General features: G+C 46.5%; 1 pseudogene; it reads left to right on the top strand.

The window, feature by feature from the left end:
* Nucleotides 1–562: 562 nt before the first annotated feature.
* Nucleotides 563–891, top strand: LOC137767849 (essential MCU regulator, mitochondrial pseudogene; annotated as a pseudogene).
* Nucleotides 892–9,769: the final 8,878 nt, after the last annotated feature.

Below are 9,769 nucleotides of genomic sequence, written 5' to 3'. Positions count from 1 at the left end.
AGTCCCTCGTTCTCCGGTTCCAGACTCCAGAGAGAGAGGGAGAGGGAGATCTGACTGACCTGGGCTGTCGTGTGGAGTGAAGTCACAGGTTTCTGGCCAGGCTGGGGGTGTTCCAGGCCACGCCCCCATCCAGCTAGCTGTAAGGGTGGGGCCTTGTCCCCAGAGTCAGATGGTAAAAAAATGCCAGCAGCCCCACAGCAGCAGATGTGGGTGTGAGATTCTCCTCATGAGGGACCCTGGTGATGTGAGGCTGCGATGGGCGTTTTAAGGGGTGTCAGCGCGGGACCAAGAGGCTGATGGCTTGGGTTGGACTCTTGGCTGGCTTTTTATCAGCTGTTTTGTTGGTTGGTCTGTTTTTGAGATGTAATTCACATACCATAGTATTCACCGTTTTAAAGTGCACAATTCAGTGGTTTTCATTCTATTAACAAGGTTTGGCGACCATCACCACTGTCTAATTCCAGAACGTTTTCATCGCTCTCTGCACTCAGGGATTTCCCCGGCGGTCCAGTGGTTAAGGTTCCGGGCTTCCAGCTGCCCGGACGAGGGACGGAGCTGGGAGATGGCGTCCGGGGCGGCTCGCTGGCTGGCGTTGGCACCCGTCGGATCTGGGGCTTTCCGGGGCCGGCTGAGCCTGAGGAAAGGTGGTGAGGTCTCCGACGGACGACGGACGGAGCGGCTCATTTCGGAGTCTGGTACCATGAGGTCAGTTATCGCTACTCTGAGCGGCACCGTTTTGCCCAAACCGGTGAAATGTCCTTCTCCCGTCTCCGTGTGTTCTCCATCGTGATCCCCTTTCTCTCTGTCGGGACGCTCATTAGCAAGAACTTTGCCGCTCTACTTGAGGAGCATGATATCTTTGTTCCAGAGGATGAGGATGAGGATGACTAACAGGGCAGGGAGGAAGTGTAGAAAGGAGAGAGTCCTGACTTAAGAAATGGAGATGCTCGCACCCTCTCCTCCTTCCCTATCAGCACATGGGCCCCGGGAAAGCCCTCAGCCTCCCAACCCTAGTGAAGCCTCCTGCATGGTCTGCGACCGTAGCTCAGATCCCCAGGCTCCGGGAGGTTCCTGGAGATGTGCTGCCCACTGAGCATAATCAAATTATGAATAAACATAATAAATATCAAAAAAAAAAAAAGATTCTGTGCTTCCACTGCAGGGGGCGCGGGTTCGAGGAACTAAGATCCCACATGCCGTGCAGTGCTGACAAAAAATTAAAAAAAAAAAAATTCTGTACTCAAAGCAGTCCCTTCCCGTTTCCCCTCCCCCAGCCCCAGGCAGCCACTGATCTACTTTCTATCCCTATGGATTTGCCTTTTCTAGACATTTCATATAAATGGAGTCATACAATATGTAGCTTTTTGTGTTTGTCTTCTTTTACTTAGCATGATAATTTCAAGGTTCATGTATATTGTGTAGCACGAATCAGTACTATGCCTGAATAATATTTAATTTACGGATATACCATATTTTATTTTTCCATTCATCAGTTGATGGACATTTGTGTTGTTTCTGCTTTTTGGCTATTATGAATAATGCTGCTATGAATATTTGTGTACAGTTTTTAGGTGAACACATATTTTCATTTCTCTTGTGTAGATATCTAGGAGTGGAATTGCTGAGTTATATGACACTTCTTTTTTTTTTTTATAAATATAATTACCATTTTTAAAAAATATTTTTATTTATTTTATTTATTATTTTTTGGCTGTGTTGTGTCTTCGTTTCTGTGCTAGGGCTTTCTCTAGTTGCGGCGAGTGGAGGCCACTCTTCATTGCGGTGCGCAGGCCTCTCACTGTCGTGGCTTCTCTCGTTGCGGAGCACAGGCTCCAGATGCGCAGGCTCAGTAGTTGTGGCTCACGGGCCCAGTTGCTCCGCGGCATGTGGGATCTTCCCAGACCAGGGCTCGAACCCATGTACCCTGCATTGGCAGGCAGATTCCCAACCACTGCACCACCAGGGAAGCCCTGACACTTCTATATTTATCTTTTTTTTTTTTTGCCACACCACTTCCTAACCACTGGACCACCAGGGAATTCCCTATATTTATCTTTCTGAGGAACTGCCAGACTGTTTGCCAAAGTGTCTGCACCATTTTACATTCCCACCAAGAGCGTACGAGAGCTCCAACTTTTCCATATCCTCGCCAACACTAATTATCTGTCTTTCTGAGTATAGCCGTCCTGTGGGTGTGAAGTGGTATTTCACTGTGGTTTTGATTTGCATTTCCCCAGTGGCTAATGATTTGAGTATCTTTTCATGTACTTATTGGCCACTTGATACTTTCTTCGGAGAAATGTCTATCCAAATCTTTGCTCATTAAAAATTTTGACTTATCTTTCATTAATTGACTAGCTGTTTGACATTGGGCTCATTGCTCAGTCTCTCTGGGACTAAATTTTCTCACCTTAACAGTGGGGGTACCTACCTCTCAAGGTCGTTGGGGGCATTACATGAAGTCACGCATGTCAGTGCCTTCCTTACACAGTGCCTGATCGATGGAAAAAACTCAACTTATTATTAGTGCGCCACTGTGAAGACTAACTTAATTTCTCAATAGCATAATCTCTCCTCCACAAAGGAAACTGTTTTGCGGGGAGGGAGAAGGGACTTACGGAGAACAATCTGATCAGCAGCCGAGAAGCTGTGTCTGGATGGAGAGCAAGGATTCTCATCTCCACCAAGGGACAAGCGTCAGTTACAATAGATGCTTAATGCCTTTTTTGCTCAGTAGGGTTTCAGGCCAGGGCTGAGGACAATAGAAGAATTTGGGAAGTGACAAAAGGAGATAAGCTGGGGGGAACATATGCAGAGAACAGAGAATTTTTAAAGGTGGTTTTTATAGAGCTTCACCTTGTGATGTATAATATGTCTTCCTTGTCTTCCCACCAAAGTGTTAGTAAAATCTACATCTCACTAAGAATTGTAGAGTTGGATCTTTTTGAGAGAATGCTGTGAAATGCTTCTGGTTGGAGGGGGTGGGGAATGAATGGGGTCAGCCACACCTGGAGTTGCACTGTGATTAGTGGAAGATGTGAATCCAGGAAGTGCAGGGGGTCAGGTCCCTTTCCTACCTGCTCGCTGCAGCTGTGTGATGTGGGGCAGGCTGGCCCCCGTCAGCCTCCATGGTTCAGGGTGGGTATATTCAGGGCAGAGATCTCCTAGCCCTATTGGGTGTGGTGCTTCGGAGGCTGGCCCCCAACCGACTGAATGAGCATGGGGGTTTTACTTCTGCTGTGCTGGTGTCACTTCCTCTTGGCTGGTGCATAAACCCACTCCAGGCTGGGTCTGCAGCTGGTGCAGTTCCTCTGACAGTGGCTGTCCCCCGGGGCCACAGAAGGGGATTCTCAGCCTTTCCGATTTCAGTAGGGAGAACTTGTTTTGGCTGGGCACTGTCTGCAAGATTCCTGTGGGCTACAACAACTGTCTCCCATCAACGGATGCTGAAGTTAAAACTATCCCCATATCAAGAAAGTACTGCCTTGCTGGGGCATGGGCATTTCATGCCCTCAACATGGGATTCCATGTCAACGCTAGGATCATCCCTCTGGGCCTGCATGATGGCTGGCATGTGTGCAAGTGCCACCTGAAGAACTATTAGAGAACAAGCTCTCTTATAAAAACACCCAAGAGGACAATTTATTTGTCAGTCAACAAACACAGATTAAATAGCACCTGCTGTGTAATGTGCACTGAACCAGGCATTGTGGAAAAGACAGAGGTGAATGAATGAGATCTGCCATTCCATCTAGTGGGAGGGATAGAGTTAGACCAAGAGGGAAACAACATGCAGAGTTCATGATAGGATGAAATAAACGTCATTGTACAGTTCAAAGTAACCTGCTGTGGGTGGAGAGGGCACTTCACTGAACTGGAGCACGAGGGAAAATGTGGTAAAGGGTGATGGGGCCTTGGAAGGGGAGGATGCTTCCGGCTGAGGGACTGCCGGTAGCAAAGTGCCGTGGGTAGGTGGTGTGGGGTGTGAGCAGAGAAGGGTGTTTAAGTTCTTGTGGCTGGAGCACAGGAGGTGTGGACAGCTGACCGGGAGAGGAGGCTGAAGAGGTGAGCTGGGGTCAGGTGGTGGGAATCTTTGGTGTCAGGCCAAGAGGTTTAGACTTTATTCTGGAGGCAAAAAGGAGACCAAAGAGGACTTCAAACAGGGGCTGTAGCATGGTCCTGCCTCTTTTTAGGAAGAAAGTGAGACAGAAGGAAGACAGCTAGGAAAGGTGAGAGGCTCAGAAGATTAGTAAGATGAATCAATCATTGTTAATTATATTTAGGAGTGAGAATTCCATTATAGATTTTTTTTAAACAAATAAGAGTCCTCATCAGATGCATCCTTATCTCAGACCCATATTGAAATATTTACAACGACTCTGTAATTGAACCCTGAATAATGCTGGCCACTGGAAGATCTCAGGGGCTGGGCTTTAGTGGGGTGATGGTGGAGTAGGGATTATTGGGATGGTCCAAGGGAGATGGGAAGCCCTGGTCCAGGATAGGGCCAGGTGAGGATGGAGGGGAGGGTGGATGAAGGAGAGGATGTGAAGTAAAGCTGATTAGACTCTGAGTCCCTTTGGGGCAGGGGCCAGGTCTTCTGTTTCCTGCGCAAGGTCTGGGGCATAAAGAAGGGGCCTGCTCCATCCTCAGAGGTCAACCATCCCCATCCCCAAGTCATCATTCTACCAGGTGGTCCCTCCCTCTTCTTGGATCCACGGGAAGATAGAGCAGCTGGGCAGTTTGGAAATTCTGTAATCAGCTGGTCAGGACAGCGGGGAAACGTCATGACCGTCAGCTGGCCTTGGTCATGGGCCTGTAATCTGGGCCCACTCTTGAGGCTTCAGCACCTTCGAGACACAGAGCGAGCACCTGCCTTACAGGACAGAGGCACAGGGGCTTTGAATGTCCCGAGTTTGAAGAAATGGGAAGGGGAGAGGGAGGTCTGCTTTTCCTTCTTCTTCTTCTTTTGAGCCTTTCCTGGAGGTCTATGAGTTTGTTAAGGGCCCTGGTTCTCCTAGACCCACCCATAAAGGTCTGGGGTGGTGGATGACCCAGAACCTGTATTTTTAACAAGTGAGTCCGATGCCTTCCAAAGTTTGAGCACTACTGATATGGGAAAAATTTTCTAAGGAAAAGGAAGGGTCTGTGTATTTAAACCCAAATATACTAGGGTTTAAATGACCTTGAATAGAAGAAGCCATTGGATTCTCTTTTCTTGTGGGAAACTGTCAAGAAATTTGAGTATTTAGAAAAAGTCCTTCCAGGTTTGTACAAGAAACTGTCACCTTTTTGTGAATAATAAGCTGCCTGACTTTCTGTGGACCTTACCAGCCTGTGCATATGGAAGAGCCGTGTTACAAGTAATAATCCCAACAAACCTGATTCTACCCCAGCTGTACCGCACAGCGTCTCTAGCGTTTCCCATGAGGTAACTTAAACATGCTAAGGATCAAGTTCTCATCCGCCAGGTGGCGCCATGGGCTTCCCAAGGTTCCGCTAGGCATTGGCCATCTTCCACCAGGCGCCATCTCTTGGATACCCCAGAACTGGCACCATCACCCCCACTGAAGCCTAGGCTCTGAGGTTTTCCAGTAGCCAACACTATTCAGAGTTCAACTGCAGAGTCACGTAAATATTTCAGTATGTGTCTGAGATAAGGATGCATTGGCTATTTCTAAAAAGACATACCCAAATAGAATTACCACCCCTAAAAGAAATTTGTAATGATTTCTTAATATCATCCAATACCAAGTCAGTGTTCAAATTTCCAGTTGTCTCATAGATGTCAAATTTTTTAAACAGTTTGCTTATTTGAATCAGGATCCGCAAAATTTCGTACATCGTGACTGGTTCATTTGTTTCTAAATTTGTCGTTCTTTTATTCTACAGTCTCCCCCTCCATCTGTTTTTTTCCTTCTTGCAATTTAATCATACAAGAAACCAGGCTGTTTGTGGGGCTTCCCCAGTCTGGGTTTTGCTGATTGCGGCCCCTTGGTGTCCTTTAACATGCTCTTCTGCTGTATTTCCTATAAATTGGTAGTTGAATCCAGAAGCTTGATCAGATTCAAGTTCGTTTTTTTTCAGTCATTACTACTTCATAGGTGGTGCTGTGTTCTTCTATCAGAAGGCAGTTAATGTCTGATTCTCTCTCTCTGTCTCTATCTCTATCTCTGTAGCTATCTCTATCTCTCTGTGATATTAGCAGCCATTGAGGAGCAATGCTTAGGTCCATTAGTTTATTAGGGACTGCAAAATGGGACATTCTAATTCTATCATTGTTCTTTATTTATTAGCTCAGTTACTTCTATAATGAGAAATGTCCCTCTATCAACTCGCGGCTTCCTCAGTGGCACAGTCCTTTCTGGAAAGATAGGTTAAATGCTTGATTGCTTTAATTTTATCAGTTTTCAAAATAAGGAATGGGTTCTCTAGCATCCTCTAATGGTAACCAGTTAGGTTTAGCGCCATTAATGATCTCATAGATTTAAGTATGTTTGGTGTGTTTCGATCCACGGCAGTTATTACCCTTAGGGATGCTCAGATTTTCTCAACTTGAGCCAGTGGCCCTTGAGTCCTTTGTCATGACCCTTTGATGGCTTAGTCTCATCTTGTATATTTCCTGAGCCAGTCCTGGAACCAATCATTTCTCCAAGTAACCCTGGTTCCTTCCAGTAGGAAATGGTATTTTAAAAGTGCTATCTGGGTGTGAGGGATGCTTATTTCTCTTGGGTTGGTGATTGTTTCTAGGCCTTTTCAGTGAGTAAATCTCAGAACTAGTTCTTTTCTTTTGTTAAAGTTAAAATGCATCATGAATACTTACTGATACTTCCTATTCAAATTCGACTACAGGATTTTTACCCGATTTCTTCTATCTTACACATGTGTCTCCTTTCTTCCATGCCAAGGATACAAGAATGATAGAATTAGAAAATCACAAAATCACTCATTTTCTTCATCCCACATACACACAGGGAAGTCAAGTGACTTACACAGGTCACGTGGGTATTAGGAGGGGGCAGCAGGCATAGGTTCAGTCTGCCTGGCCTCAGAACCTGAGTCTTAATGAGCACACAGTAAGCTCCCTTTCTCTTACCAACTCTGCTCTGTGTAAAGTTCCGTCATGGATCCATGGGGCCGGCTGAGGGACCAACCAGTGCAAACAACAAATCCCTCACCGAAATCAGTCTCCCCTCCAACGAATCTGTTGACTGGGCCAAGAGCTTCCCCCTAGGCTCCCTTTCCCATGGAATGGGTTCTCTCAGGATGCAGCTTGACCTTGATGCCAGTAAAGCTCTCATGAACACCATGCGGGTTTCCCAGACATGGCCACGCAGTCTCTTCTCACTCAGATGAGAGTGGGTCTCCACTTGCTTTTATATGGCCCCCTCCCACTTCTTTTCCCCGTTCAAGGCCAGGTCCACTTCCCCATCCTCAGTGAGTCTCGGGCTGAGAGGTTGCTTGGGTTTGATGTGAGGGCTGAGGCATGGTGTATTGCAGGATACTGAGGGTCCTGTCTCCGTGGCATAATGAAAAGAGCTCAGGATTCAGTTTGCTGACTTGATTTCCAGCCCTCGCTCTGCCTTGATAACCTCCCTGAGCCTCAGTTTTCTCCACTGTAAGATGGGATTGTCACACGTGCAAGGTGGAGTGATGATGAAGGGTGACTGTGAGGATTAAATGGGGGCATGTGTAGGGATAGGGCCGTGACATGAATCTGTTGACTAACTGTTTTCCTAAAGGGCCTCTGTACCCTGGGGTAGAGAAGGGGTGGCTGGGGAAGGGTTTGGGTCCCAAACATCATTTGTTGCTGGTGGCAGATCAGGACCAGAGCATCTGCTGGCCGAGCTGAGAGGGAATTTATTTTGGCTCTAGCTACCTGGGCAGCCCAGCCGCCTGTGTGGTCCCCGTGCGCAGTGGGTATGCTGAGATAATAGCTCAAGTACTTTGTTAAAAGAGAAAAGCTCTCCACGTTTCCATTAACTGCCCACGTGGGGCAGTTTCAGCTCACTGCTCCAGGTTCCATTTACAGTCGAATTTCTCAGTTGTGATGGACGGAAATACCTGACTTGCTTCTGCTTCTCTCCACGAACCACACGCATCCACAAACAGCAGAGATTCATCAGCTCACTCCTCACCCGTCCTTTCTTGTTCAAGTCATTGCCTCCTCCTCATCTTTCTTCCCCTTGTCCTCTTCAAATGATAGAGCCATGAATGCATTTCACTTTGAATTTCAAATGTCCCATGAAGTGCTTTCATCCACATTGGGGACTGATGAGTTAATTTCTTAGCAAATAAGCTGAGCACCCAGGAGCTGTTATAATTCCCTACCCCCAATGCCAACATCACAAAGAATAGCACAGCAGCACATAAATCTATTACTTGCATATGTTTACTTAATCACATTGGAATTCTCTTTGAACTTGACCCCAGGGGAGAGAGATCCCAGAACTGGCTGGTAGCTAAAATAATCCACTGAAAAAAAAGTTCAGTGTCACACTAGAACTGCAGGGGCTGTTTGTGAAAAGCATGGAACCAGTGTGACTTCTGCACTGTTTGATTCTGACAACAGGCTTACCCAGGGCTGGGTATGCCTCCCCACCATAGGCTGTGGGTTGCAAACTGACTGGGAGGATATGATTTTCTTTTAAAATAAATAGGTGCCTTTACCTTGAATTTCCAAATGGTAGGCAATTAATGTGTCTGATCTCTGGAAAGCACAACGGGCAGTGGGGCCCTGGGCTAGACTTGTTAAGGCAAGATGGCAGAGTGGTTAGTACTGACTATGCTTGGGGATCCAAGGGGTGCGTGCAAATCTGGGAATCAAAGAGGTCAGGCTGGGCAGGCCCAAGGACAAGCAAAGAGGAGCACGGGGCAGGGCAAGGGGTGGGGGAGTGAAGTGATGGGTCTGAGACCAAAACTGCACACAGGGCCCAGATACCCCAGCTCATTGCTACGGAGGGTTGCTTGCCTATATGTGGATGGATTAGTGCAGGCAAAACTGCGGCCAGTGCCGAATCTGACCTGATGCCTGTTTTTGTATGGCCTGTGAGCTAAGAATGGTTTTTATGTTTTTAAATGGTTGGTATCAATGAAAAAATTAATCAGTAGTCAATCTAAGAAAGAAATGGAAAATTTTATTCAAGCCAACCTGAAGATTATAACCCGGGAGACAGCCTCTCAGAAAGCCCTGAGGACGGCTCTGCCCGGGGGAGAGGTCAAAGCACAGTTATATAATTTTTGAGACAAATGACGTATTGACAGTTTACGCAACCCAGATCCGGAGGTACAAGAAGTAGCGGGTCATTGTGACCCCTTACAAGATTAAGAAGGAGTGTTATCTCCTAAGGAGGTCTGGATAATGCAGGTGCACAGTATACACTAAAGGGCAGGGAGGAGGCCCAAATGGGCAGAGAAAAATTTTATGAGTTTTTTTTGTCTTTCCATAAAATATGAATTTTATTTCATCATTGGAAAAAAATCAAAAGGAGAAAAGTATTTTGTGATGTAAAATGTATGAAATTCAAATTTCAGTGTCTAGCAATAAAGTTTTATTAGAACACAGCTGCACTTGCTCATTTACATAATGTCTAAGGCTGCTTTTGTGCTGCTGTGGCAGGGTCAAGCTGCTGCATCAGAGGCTGTGTGGACCACAGAGCCTGAGATGTACTGTCTTGCCCTTTGCAGGAAAAGTTTGCCCACCTGTGGATTAGTTTAAGATGCACAGATGTGAAGCACAGGTTTGAGACAACTTGGGTTCTGGGTGGAA

This window comes from Eschrichtius robustus, chromosome 7 (assembly GCF_028021215.1).
Source record: "Eschrichtius robustus isolate mEscRob2 chromosome 7, mEscRob2.pri, whole genome shotgun sequence".
NCBI lineage: Eukaryota > Metazoa > Chordata > Mammalia > Artiodactyla > Eschrichtiidae > Eschrichtius > Eschrichtius robustus.
Note: the sequence above shows the minus strand (reverse complement) of the source record. Positions and strands in the feature narration are given on the sequence as shown.